General features: G+C 39.5%; 1 protein-coding gene across 1 annotated transcript in view; it reads left to right on the top strand.

The window, feature by feature from the left end:
• Nucleotides 1-1,408: 1,408 nt before the first annotated feature.
• ZNF41 (zinc finger protein 41) overlaps nucleotides 1,409-15,398 on the top strand; it is a 44,083-nt gene continuing 30,093 nt past the window's right edge. Inside the window, exon 1 of the mRNA XM_077888442.1 lies at nucleotides 1,409-1,917. The gene's annotated coding sequence lies outside the window, so the exon portion shown is untranslated. The remainder of the gene's footprint in view (nucleotides 1,918-15,398) is intronic.

The raw sequence follows: 15,398 nt of genomic DNA on the forward strand, positions 1-15,398 counted from the left end.
GAAACACGTTCGAAAACTGGGCCCATGCTTCATCCTTAAGGCAAGTTTCAACTCATTTCAAAGACTCAACATCATTCTGACGATATTCCCAGAGCACTATGCAATTAAGGTGAGAAATCACTAGCATCAGATTAACTTTGTGTTTGTTTGGGAAAATGAAAAACGGTGTCCAGAACTGTAAAATTTTTCTGTACTCCCTCTAAATTCCTTCTGAGAGTCATTAATTCCGAGAGGAATATGTGACATACTGAGATGAGTCAAATCACAAACCGTTCCTTGGGGGCAGCATTCCAACACCTGTGAACCAAAGCGCCCCCCCCCCCTTTGGTTCCCTTTCCCTATAAAACTCCTCTCCCGAAAATGAGTGGGAAATATCAGAGAGGGAGACAGAACATGAGAGACTCCTAACTCTGGGAAACGAACAAGGGGTAGTGGAAGGGGAGGTGGGCGGGTGTGTGTGTGTGTGTGTGGAGGTGACTGGGTGACGGGCACTGAGGGGGGCACTTGACGGGATGAGCACTGGGTGTTATGCTATACGTTGGCAAATTGAACTCCAATATATATATATAAAACCCCTCTCCCTTATAGAGCACTTCGTGCTCCAGAAAACTCTGGGCTGGGCCTTTCTCCCTGTCGCAGCAGCCTGAATAAAGTACCCATTCCTTTGTCCGGTGAGTCTCGGAGAAGTTTTGCCAAGTTGGACAACGGACTTCTAAAACATTCATGGGGCAAAAGGGGAAAAAGTGACAAATTAGCACTTGAAACCAAACACTAATGGAAATCAATCAAAACCTGGATCTCTGGAACTTTAGCCTTAATGCTTTTAGAAGGAAACCAGGAAGGCGGACTACTGGATTTTTTAAAAATTGGGTGAAGTGCCCCTCCACTGACATCACAGGCCCCCCAACGAGTCGCTCCACAGATACTTGGTCCCTGGCGCTAAATCACCTCAGCGCCCCGCGCCCCGAGTGGTTAAACTCTCGCTGCGGGCGACTTCCGCTTCCTGGCCTAAATCTGACACGTACTATTTCCCCCCCCCCGCCCCCCCCGCCCCGCGGCAACCACCCAGGGCCAGTGACAGTCGAGGAGCCCGGCGATGCCCTCGGCAGACACGGGGACAGAGGCGCCGGCAGGTGGGCACGTCGCGGCGCCCCGAGCCCCGCCGCCGCCGCGAGCCACCCGCGCCTGTCAGAAGCCGTTCCCTTTCCCCTAGAAGGAGGCCGGGGAGGGAGCGGGGCGGGCCGGTCTCCGGGCCCGCCGCTTGCAGGAGGCTTCCCAGCGGGGACCGGAGCGGCGGGACTCGGAGGGGGAGCCTAGCGGCGCGCGAGAAAGCCGCGGCCCCCTGGGGATGCGGCCCGAGGGCGGGGCCCCTGAGCGCCGGGAAGGGCGGGCGCCGCGGAGAATGAGCCCCGCGCGGGAGAAGTGCCGGCGGCACAGCCCGCGCTCCTGCCGGCTCGGCTCCCGGGAAATGCCGCAGGGGCAGCGTGCGCGGGTCCCGGCCGAAATGCCCACCCTTCCAAGATGGCGGCTCCCGTAGAGACACTCCCGAGGGGACAGCCATGTTAGTTGCCTGACAAAGTCACCAAAGAACATTTGAAAGCCCGCCTCTCCTCCGCCACGCACACGCGCCAACCCCGCGCGAATGCACCCTGTGGGACTGCGGGCGGCCGGCAGACACTGAGCATGTGCGCGGTGAGGTCCAGACACGGAAGAGTCCCTCCCACGTAGTTTCAACACTTAGGGTTCCTGGACTGAGTTTAACAGGCGGCATAGTTGGGCCAGTAAAGCACTGATATGATTCTAGGGGTGTGATGACATGGATTTCGCACTCAATGATGGTACCTTGTAGGGTGAGTGATGAGGCTTCTCAGAGATCCCCAAGTAGGAGGAGCGTGCAGTGAGTGGCAGAGTTGTGGGGTGAGTGATGGGGCGGGGGGGGAATAAAATGGGTAGTCTGTGCGATGAGTGAGGTTCTAGGGGTTCTCTAGGGTGAGCAATGAAGAGTCTATGGGGAGAGCGGTGAGGATTCTCAGAGGTCGTTGATGGGGTCTGCGCGGTAAGTGATTGGACCTGTGGGATAAATGATGACGGTCTGTGAGCTGAATCATAGAGGGTTAGTGGGGTAAGTGATAGGGGGCCTGCAAGATAAATGATTGGAGTTCAGCGAGTGAACTGGTGAGGGTGTTTAGGGAGTAATGGGTGGGCTGTGGAGTGAATGGTGGAGAGTTTGTGGGGTGAGTATTGAAGAATCAATGAACGAACCGTGGGGTGAGTATTGCACGGTCTATGACGCGTGTCATGGGGTTTATTGAGTGGATAGTCAAGATTTCTGTGGTGTCAGTTTTGCATTTATTGGAGACTAGCGATGGAGGGGCCAGTGGAATCAGACAGGCGGCCTCACAGAGTCAGTGATGGGTGGTCTTAAACTGAGATGGGATTGTTTCAAAACCCTACTTTGACTTTGTTGGGCTTCCCGTATCTTTGTTTTCTGCGTCATTCATTTCTCCCCTTGATTTCATTATTTCTCTTCTTTGGGTTATTCTTATTTTAAAATTGCTAAGTTGAATACTTTTCTCATTAATATTCAATCATTTTTCTTTTATAAGCATTAAGTTTCTGAATGTTTCTCTGAGAACACTTTAGCTCCATGTAACAAATTTTGATGTGTAACATGTTTTCTAATTTCTGCTGTGGCTTTCTCTCTGACTCCATAGTTGTTTAGATATGAGATTCTGATTTCCCAAAAAGTTGACATTTTTATTACTGATTGCTAAACTACACTCAGAGACTGTCATCTGAGTGATTATTAGGTGCAGAAATGGATGTTCCTTGAAGTGGATGGTATGTATTTGAACTTTAAATTATTTTCCAAAACTTTTGTGAAATTGGTATTCCCCACCAGCACCATATAAAGGGGCTCACTCTGGGGTGCCTGGGTGGCTCAGTGGGTTCAGCATTTGACTTGGGCTGGGGTGGTGATCTCCGGGTCCTGGGGTCAAATCCCCCACTTGGGCTCCACACTGGTGGGGGAATCTGCTTCTCCCGCTTTCTCCCTCTGCTCCTCTCCCCCGCTTGTGCTCTCACTCTATCTCAAACAAATAAATACAATCTTTAAAGAATAGAAAAAAATGAAAGACTTTAATATCCCCTCCCACACTGAATATTGCTGCTTTTTAAATTTTCGCCATTCTGAGGAACAAACAGAATGATATCTGTTTTTACTTTGGTATATAGTATCTTGTTTTACTTTGATGTGCATTTTCCTGGCAACTAGTGGTTGAATATCTTCTCATATGTTTTAAAAATTTTTCATATCCTTTGCTCTTTTTTTCCTTTAGGTGGTTTGTGTTTCTAATTTGTGAATATTAACCTTCTGTCATTTATTGTGATTTTTTCCCTTTATCTCTCTTTATAACTTAAGTTTTGAAAGATGTCTTCACATATAATTAGAGAAAATAATCATCTGATTAGAGATATCTGTCTTTTTCCTTTTAAGGTTCTGAGTATCTTATCTTGCCTAGTGAGTTCTCCCCACTTAGTGCTTAAAGCAATATATACCTTAAATTTAACATTTTTAATGTTTTAATTTTTAAGATTAAATTTCAGTCCACCTGGAATTTACTCTGGTGTGTGGTGTGAGATGAGACTGAAGTGTGTATTTTCCATTTGAATAGAAAATTTGCAAGCATCAATCATTAAATGAACCCACTTTTCTAACTCAACCTAATGCCACTTTTATCATATAGATTTCCAAATGTAAGTTGCTCTATTTCTGAGCTCTATTTTTCCTTCTAATATATGTATATATTGCGTTTCAAAAAAGTGTATTGACTTTTAGAAATACTTTTAATATCAAATAGTGCTAGCCCCTTCACTGTTCTTTTTCTATCTTTCTTTTTTGGTTGTTTTCTTTAGTATTCTTTAGCATTAATTATTTCATATGAATGTTAAAACCATCTTGTTTCAAAACAACCATTAAAATAATATATTTTATAGTTTTCTCCTTTTTAAAAAGATTTATTTATTTGAGAGAGAGTGTGTGTGTGTGCAAGTCGGGGGTGGAGCAGAGGGAGAGAATGTCAAGCAGATTCCCCCCTATTGAACATGGAGCCTGACACAGGGCTCCATCTCACGACTCATGGGATCATGACTTGAGCTGAAACCAAGAGTCAGAGGCTTAATGGACTGAGCCACCCAGGTGCCCCTATAGTTTTCTTTTTATAGACCCAGCACCTTCTTTTTATAAATTTTTTTAAATTTTTATTTATTTATGATAGAGAGAGAGAGAGAAAGAGAGAGAGAGAGAGGCAGAGACATAGGCAGAGGGAGAAGCAGGCTCCATGCACTGGGAGCCTGATGTGGGATTCGATCCCGGGTCTCCAGAATCACGCCCTGGGCCAAAGGCAGGCGCCAAACCACTGTGCCACCCAGGGATCCCCAGCACCTTCTTTTTTTTAAAAAAAATGCATACTTCAATATTTTACATTTGTTTTTGTCACCATGGTGAAAAGCATATTTTTTCTATTTTCAAAGGAAAAAAAAATCTGTCAATTTTTGTATTTTATTTCTTATCCAATGCAATGATTAGATTCTCATGTGAGTTCTAGTTGCTTTTTATGGTCTCTTCATTTTCCTAGATAGAATATCATATTGCAGCCAGTTAACAATGATACTCTCTCTTCCTTCCAAATATTTATTCTGATTACCTCATCTCCTCTTGCATTAACTAGCACTTTTGGAACAATGTTGAATGATACTTGATACAGGGTATCCCTATTTTGTTGCTAATTTGAAAGTGAAAGATATTCATTCATTCATTCATTCATTCATTCATTCAACAAACATCTACTGAATACCTTCCTCTTGCCAAGATACTGGGTTTGAAATGCTGCATGGCCACTTACTAGCTACATGATCTTTTTTTAAAAAAAATAGATTTATTGATATAATTCATCTACCATAAACTACACATTTTTAAAAAAGATTTTATTTATTCATTCATGAGAGGCAAACACACACACACACACAGAGAGAGAGAGAGAGAGAGGCAGAGACACAGGCAGAGGGTGAAGCAGGCTCCATGCAGGGAGCCTGATGCAGGACTCGATCCTGGGACTCCAGGACCACACCCTGGGCTGAAGGCAGGCACTAAACCCCTGAGCCACCCTCAGGTATCCCCAAACTACACATTTAAAGCTTGCAATTCAATGGTTTTTAGTATATTCATAGAGTTGTGCAGTTACCACCACAGTCTAATTTTAGAACATTCAGAAAGAAATATGGTACTCATTCTTCATTCCCATTCTGTATCCTGCTGCTGCAGGCAACCACTTTGTGTCTCTGTAGATTTAACTATTCTGAGCTTTTCAGATAAATGGAATCATACTATATGTGGTCTTTTGTAACTCTCTTCTCTCACTTACCATAATTTTTTCGAGATTCATCCATGCTATGGCATGTATCAGTACTTCCTTCCTTTTTTATTACTGAATAATATTCCTTTGTAAGGATATACCACATTTTGTTTTCCCATTCATCAGTTGATGGACATTCGGATTGTTTCCACTTTTAAATACTATGAATAATGCTATGAACATTTGTGTCCACATTTTTGTGTGGACATAAATTTTCATTTCTCTTGGGAGTGGAATTGCTAGATCATATGGTACCCCTATGTTTAACACTTTGAAGAACTGCCACACTGTTTTTCGAAATGGCTGTGCCATTTTATATCCCACCAGGAATGTATGAATGTTCCAATTAGTCACATCCCCACCAACACTTGTTGTCTTTTTTTTTTATTCTAGTCATCCTAGTGGGTATGAAGTGGTATCTCATTGTAGTTTTGATTTCTGTTTCTCTAATGATTACTGATATTGAATATCTTTTAATGTGTGCAATGGACTGAATGTAGTCTTTTCCAAATTCATATGTTTACATAACTCCCAATGTGATGGTATTAGGGGTGAGGTCTTTGGGAGATGATTAGGTCACAAGGGTGGAGGTCTCATGCAGGGGGTTAGTACCCTTATAAAAGAGACCTTAGAGAGCCCCCTTCCCCTTTATGCCATGTGAGAACACAGTAAGAAGATGGCTGTCTATGAAACAAGAAGAAGGTTGTCACCAGACACCAAATCTGCTGGTGCTTTGATCTTGGACTTCCCAGCCTCAAGCACTGTGAGAAAAAAAATGTTTGTTATTTAAGCCACCCAGTATGTGGTTGTTTGTTGTTATAGCAGCCTGAGGTCACTGACAATGTCCTTATTAGCCATTTGTGTATCTTCTTTGGAGGAATATCAATTCAAATCCTTTGCTTATTGTTCATTGAGTGATTTGATTTTTTTATTATTGAGTTGTAAGTGCTCTTTATATGTTCTGGATACAAGTCCCTTTTCAGATATGTGATTTGCATTTATTTTCTCCCATTTTGTGGTTATCTTTTCACTTTCTTGGTGGTTGACTTTGTGGCACAAAAGTTTTTAATTTTGATGAGGTTGAATTTATCCATTTTTTTCTTTTTTGCTTGTGCTTTTGATATCATTGACTTTTTTCCCCCCAAGGAATTATATTGGAATGCTTATCTAAAACCAATTGACTGTAGGGCTGCCTGGGTGGCTCAGTCAGTTAAGCATCAGACTCTTCATCTCAGCACTCAGCTGGGAGTCTGCTTCTTTCCCTCTCCCTTGGCCCCTCCCCTGCTTGTGCTCTCTTTCATATATATAAAATAAATCTTTAAAAAATAATAAAATAAAATAAATTTACTGTAAATGTACAAGTTTATTTCTGAACTCTCAATTCTATTTTATTCATCTGTATGTGTACCCTTCTGCCAGTACCACACTGTATTGATTTGTGTAGCTTTGTAGTAAGTTTTGAAATAGGGAAATGTGTCCTCCAACATGTTCTTACTCAATGTTTTGGAAATTCAGAGTCCTTTGCATTTCCATATATTTTTAAGATCAGCTTGTTACCCTCTGTAAAAATGCCAGCTTAGATTTTGATAGGGGTTGTGTTGTGTCTGAACATCATTTTGGGGATTATTACTACCCTAATGGTATTAAGTTTTCTGATCTGGACATGTTTTTAGCATAATGTTCTCTGGTAGGTTTTTTGGTAGTCATTGTAATATTTTTATATTGCTCTTTTAATTTGTGTTTTTATTAGGAATGGCTCCTGAATTGTGTCAGATGCTTTTTGATATTAATGGTCTTATGGTGTTGTACTCTTTAATTGGTTGCTGTAATGAATTATATATAATGTGGCCCCAACTTTGCTTTCCTTGGATAATTTAGTTTGGTCAAGGGGAATTTTTCTTATGAGACATGGTTCAATTTGAGTTAGTAATATTTTATTTAAAAGTTTTGCCAGGGGGCATCTGTGTGTCTCAGTTGATTAAGTGTCTGACTCATGATCTCAGCTCATGTCTTGATCTCAGGGTTGTGAGTTCAAGCCCCACATTGAGCTCCATGCTGGGTGTGGAGCCTACTTAAAAAAATTAGAAGTTTTACCATTATAAGAAAACTGTTTAGGGGCGCCTGGGTGGCTCAGTCAGTTAAGCATCAGTCTTCGGCTCAGGATATGATCTTGGGGTCCTGGAATCGAGCCCCACATTGGGTTCCCCACTTGGTGGGGAGTCTACTTCTCCCTCTGCCCCTCCCCTCCCTGCTCATGCTCTCTCTCAAATAAATAAATAAAATCTTTTTTAAAAAGTACTTGTAGTTTTCTTGTTTTTATACTATATTTAACATGTTGCTATTAAAACTATGCCAGTTTTTAACAGGAATTCAGGCGATTTCTATCTTTTTATATGTTAAAATGGCATGGAGATTATTTTCTTTAAAGTTCAGCCATTTTATTTGTCCATTCATGCATGTGTGAACACTTGGGTTGCTTCCATCTCTTGGCTAGTATAAATAATGCTGTAGTAAACATAGGGGTGCATATATCTTTTCTAATTAGTGTTTTCATTTTATCTGGGTCAACAACTAGTAATGGAATTACCAGATCATATGGTATTTCTATTTTTTCATTTTTGGAGTAATATCCATACTGTTTCCACAGTGGCTATACCAATTTACATTCAGAACTGGTCTTTTAAAATAGTAAATTGCAGGGGTGCCTGAGTGGCTCAGTGGGATGAGCATCTGACTTCAGTTTTCAGGTCATGATCTCAGGGTCCTGGGATCAAGCCCCACATTGGGCTTCCTGCTCAGCAGGGAGTCTGCTTCTCTCTACCCCTCTACCCCCCACCCACTTATGTGCTTACTCTCTCACTCTCTCTCTCAAATAAATAAATAAATAAATAAATAAATAAATAAATAAATAAATAAAATCTTTAAAATGGTAAATTGTAATTACTTTCTTTGATTACTGGTCTTAACAGATATCTACTTTGGGAGATTAATTTTGGTTTATGTTTTCTGGGGATTTTATATTCTGCATGTAATGCTTAGTTAAATTATTTTGTTTACTCCCACTTTACTCTTCTTTGTTAAGACTGCTTTAGTTATTCTACGGGCTGTGCATTTCCATGTAAATTCTAAAATATGCTTGTCTGTGGGTGTTGAACATATTCTTATGTACTTTTTTGCCCTCTGTATATCCTCTTTGATGAAATGTCTCTTCATGTCCTTTGCCCATTTTCTAATTGGATTGTTTGTTTCTTGGATGTTGATTTTTGAGAGTTCTTTATATGTTATCATTATGAGCCTTTGTCAGATACTTTCTCACAGCCTGTAGCTTTTCATTTCATTCTCCTAACAGCATCTTTTGCAGAGCTACAGTTTTTACTCTGTTGAAGTCAAATATCTGTATATTTTTCCTTTATTGCTCATGTTTTTGGTGTCCTATCTCAGAACTTTTACTAAGCCCTAGGTCCTGATGATTTTCTCCTGTTGTAGTCTTCTAACAGTTTTATAGTTTTACATTTGAATCTGTGATCCATTTTGGTTAATTTTTTAAAGATTTTATTTATTTATTAGAGAAAGCACAAGCAGAGGGAGCAGCAGAGGGAGAGGGAGAAGCAGGCTTCCTGTTGAGTGGGGAGCCCAATGTGGGGCTCGATCCCAGGACCCTGGGATCATGACCTGAGCTGAAGGCAGACCCTTAACTGACTGAGCCACCCAGGCGCCCCTCCGGTTAATTTTTTGTGAAGTGTGACATTTAGATTGAAATTTATTTTGTTTTTTTCCTTATGAATGATCCAATTACTCTAGCACCATTTGTTGAAAAGACTCCTTCATCCATTAAATTGTTTTTGCACCTTTGTAAAAAAATTAGTTGGCTGTATTTGTGTGGGGCTATTTCTCGGCCCTCTCTTCTGTTTCATTGATCTATGTTTCTGTCCTTTCATTGGTACCACATTGTCTTGATTCCTGTAATTAAATAAAAAGCCTTGAAGTCAGGTAAATTGATTTCTCCCACTTTATTCTTTGTCAGAATTGTTTTAGCTATTGTAGATCCTTTGTCCTTCCATATAAATTTAATTTTGCCTGTATTTACAAAAAAATTCTCACTGAGATTTTAATAGGAATTTATTAAGCCTATATATTGACTTGTGAAGAATTGATATTTTTACTGCAGTGAGGCTACCCAACCATAAATACAGTATTTCCATTTATTTAGATATTTAGATGTTTTTTACTTCTTTTATCAACATTCTCTAGTTTTCCACATGTAACCCCTATACATGTTCTGTTACATTTACACCTAAATATTTTACTTTCTGAGTGATGTAAAGTATTGTGCATTTGTTTCATCATGTTCATTTGTAGTAAATAAAAATACTGATTTTTACATGTTGTTCTTGTGTCCCATAACCTTGCTGAAGTCACTTATTACTTCTAGAGGTTTTTGTGTAGGGTCCTAGGGATTTTCTATCTGGGCCATCATGTTATCTGCAAATAGGATCCGTTTTTATTTCTTCCTTTTCAATCAATCTCTATGCCTTTTGTTCTTTTTTCTTGCCTTATTGCACTGGCTAAAATTTTCATTACTATATTGAATAAGAGTAGTGGTAGTTGACATTCTTGTATAGTTCCTGATATTAAGAGGCAAACATTCAGTCTCTCATTATTAAGTATGATGTTAGTTATAGTTTTGTAGGTTTTTTAGATTTTATTTATTTATTTATTTGAGAGAAAGAGAGAAAGAGATAGCGAGGGAGAGCACAAGCAGGGGGAAGAAGGAAAAGCAGGCTCCCCACTGAGCAGGGAGCCGACATGGGGCTCAACTCCAGGACCCTGGGACCTTGACCTACTTAGCCACCCAGGCACCCCAATGCTAGTTATAGGTTTTTTTTTTTTTGTAGATCTTATTTTTATCAAGTTGACAAATTTAACCTTTATTTCAGGTTTTCTAAGAGTTTTTTTTTTAAATCATGAATGGCTGTTGGATTTTGTGAAAACATGTTTCTGCCTCAATTAATATGATCATGTGATTTTTTTTTTCTTCTGTGGCTTGTTAATATGGTAGATTGCATTGACTGATTTTCAAATATTGAACTAGTCTTGCATTCCTGGAATAAGCCCCACTTGGTTATGGTATATAATTCCCTTTGTGGACCACCTGGGTGGCTCAGTGGTTGAGTGTCTGCCTTTGGCTCAGGTGGTGATCCTGGGGTCCTGGGATCAAGTGTCGCATTGGGCTCCCTGCGGGGAGCCTGCTTCTCCCCCTGCCTATGTCTCTGCCTCTCTCTCTGTGTCTGTCATGAATAAATAAATAAAACCTTTTTAAAAAATTTCCTTTGTATATTGCTAAATTATATTTGTAATAATTTGTTAAGAATTTTTGCATCTATGCTCATGAAGAATATTGGTCTGTAGGGTTTTTTATACTTTTTTGGTTAAGAAATGGAATAGTTCATCAAGAAACATCCTTTTTAAAAATATTTTATTTATTCTGAGAGACAGAGAGAGGGAGGCAGAGGGAGAAGCAGGCTCCCAGGGAGAAGCAGGCTCCTTGCTCTGCAGGGAGCCTGATGCAGGACTCACAGGACCCTTGGCATCATGATCTGAGCCAAAGGCAGACAACCAACTGAGCCACTTAGGCATCCCCAACAAGAAACACCCTATTTTCAAATGCAGGTGATGACAAAATGTGCAAAATTTACTATGCAAACCATGTATAATTCAGTGGGAAAACATTAGCACATCAAGAATGTGACTTTTGTACTCTACTTTTGGTATCAGGCTTTAGGAAATGAGTTAGCACGAATTCCCTCTTCTATTTTCTGGAAGAGATAGTGCGGGATTGGTGTTAATTCTTCTTGAAAATTTGGTGGAAGTCTCCAGTGAAACCATTTGGCTTAGAGATTTATATTTCAAGAGTTGTTCTTTAGGGGCACCTGGGTGGCTCAGGTGGTTAAGCATCTGCCTTTGGGTTGGGTCATGATCTTGGGGTCCGGGGATCGAGCCCCACATTGAGTTCCCTGCTCAACAAGGAGTCTGCTTCTCCATCTCCCTCTGCCCTCCCCCTCTGCTCGTGCTCTCTCTGGCTCTCTCTCTCAAATAAATAAAATCTTTTTTTAAAAAAAGAGTTATTTTTCAAATTGCAAATTTGATTTCCATAATAGTTGTGAGGCCATTCAGATGAACTATTTGATATTAGAAGAGTTGTGATAGTTTGTACTTTTTGAGGAATTGGTCCATTTCATCAAAGTTGTCAAATTTATTATTGTATTCCATTATTATTCTTTTGATATCTGCAGAGTCTGTAGTGATAGCCCCTGTTTCATTCCCAATATTAATCATTTGTATCTCTAATTTTTTTCTTTGTCAATATTACTAGAGGCTTGTTTATTTATTTATTTATTTATTTTTTTGGAAAACCAGCCCTTTGGTTTATTGTATTTTTCTGTTGTTTTCAATTCCATTGATTTTTGCTCCTACTCTTCTTATGTCCTTTTTTCCACAGGTTTTGGGTTTATTATATTCTTCTAATTTCTTTTTTTTAAGATTTTATTTTATTTTTTTTTAAGATTTTATTTATTTATGAGAGAGAGAGAGAGAGAGAGAGAGAGAGAGAGGCAGAGGGAGAAGCAAGCTCCACACAGGGAGCCCAACATGGGACTTGATCCCGGGTCTCCAGGATCAGGCCTTGGACTGAAGGCAGCGCTAAACCACTGAGCACCCGGGCTGCCCAAAATTTTATTTTTAAGTAATCTCTACACCCAACATGGGGCTCAAACTTAAAACCCCAAGATCAAGAATTGCATGCTCCATCAATTGAGCCAGCCAGACCCCCCCACCTTCTTTTCTAATTTCTTGAGAGTTTAGATTATTGACTTAAGGCTTTTTCTCTTTTCACATGTAAACATTTAGTGCCATAAATTTTCCTTATAGGACTGCTTTAGTTTATGGAGCAGAGTATTGTGCACTGGTTATCAAATTCCAGGGGAGGACTCCAAACACTTCTGCCCACTGCATCTTGGTATCAAAGTCACCAAGGAAAACACAACACAGTGAAACACTGAATGGAACAATGCTTTACTTGAATAGAGAAGAGACAGAGCAAGATCAGCATCCATAGTGCATCCTTTCCTTATAGCTAGCCAAATGGCAAGTAAGCATAGGAAAAGATCCTTCACTCCATTAGTTAGCAAGGAAATATAAATTAAACTGAACTAAGATACTAATCACAACCCTCTCATTGCAGTGGAAGGACTCCCCCACCCCCCACTATGGAGACTGAAATACTGAAAGCTAGGGGCATGCCTAAGGGCCATTGATGTACAAACTTTGGCAGAAAAAAAAATGGCACACATTGAGTCTGCAGTAAGGAAAAAATATTCCCACACAAGGCAATAGCCCAACATAGGCTGTGTGGGTTCTTGGTCTCTTGGTAAGTAAGTGTTCCAGGCCCAAAGACCATTCTTATATGGTCAAGGGGTGAGGGTATATATACCCCTTATTCAGTTTAGTGTATTTTTTAAATTTCCCTTGAGACTTCTTTGACCCATGGGTTTTTTAGAAGTATATTGTTTAGTTTCTAAGTGTTTGGGGATTTTCCTGTTACCTTTTTATTTTGATTACTAGTTTCATCCATTGTGGTCAGAGAACATACTGTGTCTGATTTCAATTCTTTTACATTTGTTGAGGTTTGTTATATGGTCTAGGATATGGCCAAATGATGTATTTTCTGTGGGCACTTTATTTTTTTTCCTGTGGGCACTTTAAAAGAATGTGTATTCTACTACTGTTGGGTGGAATGTTCTGTAAATGTCACTTAGATCCTATTGGTGGAAGGTGTTCATGAATTCTTTTACAACTTTGCTGATTTTCTGTCTAGTTGTTTTATCAGTTGTTGAAGGAAGGGTATTGAAGTCTCCAACTGTAATTGTGATTTTGCCTATTTCTCCTTTCAGTTTTATCAAAATTTTCTTCATATATTTTGCAATTCTATTGCATGATGCATACACATTTAAGATTGCTATGTCTTTTTGGTGGACTGACCCTTTTATCATTATGTTATGTCCCTGTCAGTACCAGAGTAATTTTCTTTACTCTGAAGTCTACTCTATCCAATATTAATAAATCCACTCCTGCTTCCTTTTAATCAACATTTGCATGATATATTTTTTTCATCCTTTTACTTTTGACCTGCATATATCATTATATTTGAAGCATGTTTCCTGTAGACAGTGTATAATTGGGTCATGATTTTTGAGATCAAATCTGCTAATTTCTGTCTACAAGTGGTACATTTATACCATTTATACTTTATGTAATTATTTGTATGTTAATATCTAGATCTGTCATATTTTGTGTTTTCTATTTGTTCTCTCTGTTTTTGTTTCTCTCTCTTTTTTTGCCCTTCTTTGGGGTATTTGGACATTTTAAAGAATTCCATTTTGATTATCTAGTGTTTTCAGGGGAATCTTACTTTATATAGCTTTTTTTTGGATATTCTGTGTATCATGTAATATATACACAACTTATCAGAGTTCACTGGTATCATTTTACCACTTCCAAGGAAGTGTGGAAACCTTACCTCATGTCCCTTTATCCTCCCCTATTTATAAATAATTGTCTTAAATACTTCCTTTACATACACTGAGCACCACATTAGGTGGTGTTATAATTTTCACTTCAATGGTCAAACATAATTTAGAAAACTTAGGAGAAGGAGAGCATATTATATTTACCTATATTTTCCCTCTTTCCATGTTCTTCCTTCCTTACTGATATTTTAAGATTTCTTCTTTTATCATTTCCTTTCTGGTTAGAGAACTTCCTATAGCCATTCTTTTATGGTACGTCTGCTGGTAACAAATTCTTAGTTTTCTTTCATCTGAAAATATCTTGACAGCTCTATCCTTCCTAAAGGATATTTTCTATGGGTATAGGATTCTAGGCTAACAGTTTTCTTCTCGCCACCCACCCCCCAACTCCCCCTAACAATTCTTTTCTTTCTGCACTTGAAAAATGTGCCATTTCCTTCTGGTCCTAGATGGCATCTTCTCCCAATAGAAGGCTGTTTCATTTATGTTGAAAATCTGTGGTTTAGTGTAGCCACATTCATTAATTATCTTAACTAGATCTTCTAGATAATTTACTGCAGCTTCCATACCAGCATTTGCGATTTCACCTTATGTTATGGAAACAGCTTCTTTCCTTAAAATTCATGAACCAACCTCCGCTAGCTTCAAACTTTTCTTTTGCAACTTCCTCACCTCTCTCAGCCTTCAGAGGACTGAAGAGAATTAGGGCCTTGATCTGGATTAGGCTTTGGCTTAAGGGAATGTTGTGTCTGGTTATATAGATATGGTTTATGGTGCCAAAACAATTATAATAGTAACATCAAAGATCGCTGACCACAGGTCACCATAATAAGTATAATAATAATGAAAAGGTTTGGAATATTACAAGAATTACCAAATTGTGGCACAGAGACATGAAGTGAGCAGATGTTATTGGAAAAATGGTGCTGGTAGACTTACTTGACAGTTGCCATAAACCTTCAATTTGTAAGAACTTCAATATCTGGCAAGCACAATAAAATTAGGTATGCCTGTATTTCTTTGCTGAGATTTTCTATTGTCTCATTTGTGTTAAAAATTTTTCATAATTGGCCAATGAAGCATGTTTATGATGGCTGCTTTAAAATCCTTGTCAGATGGGGTGCCTGAGTGACTCAGTCAGTTGGGTGTCAGACTCTTGATTTTGGCTGGGATCATGATCTCAGGGTCATGTGACTGAGTGCTGCATCAGGCTCTTCGCTTGATGGGGAGTCTGCTTGGGATTGCCTTTCCCTCTCCCTCTACCCCTCCCCCCTCAAATAAATAAATCTTTTAAAAAGTAATAAAATTATATTTAAAAAGCTAAAATCCTTGTCAGATAATTCCAACATCTGTGTTATTTCAGTGTTGGGATCTCCTTCGTGTCTTTTCCCGTTCAAGT

This window comes from Canis aureus, chromosome X, assembly GCF_053574225.1.
Source record: "Canis aureus isolate CA01 chromosome X, VMU_Caureus_v.1.0, whole genome shotgun sequence".
Taxonomy (NCBI): Eukaryota; Metazoa; Chordata; class Mammalia; order Carnivora; family Canidae; genus Canis; species Canis aureus.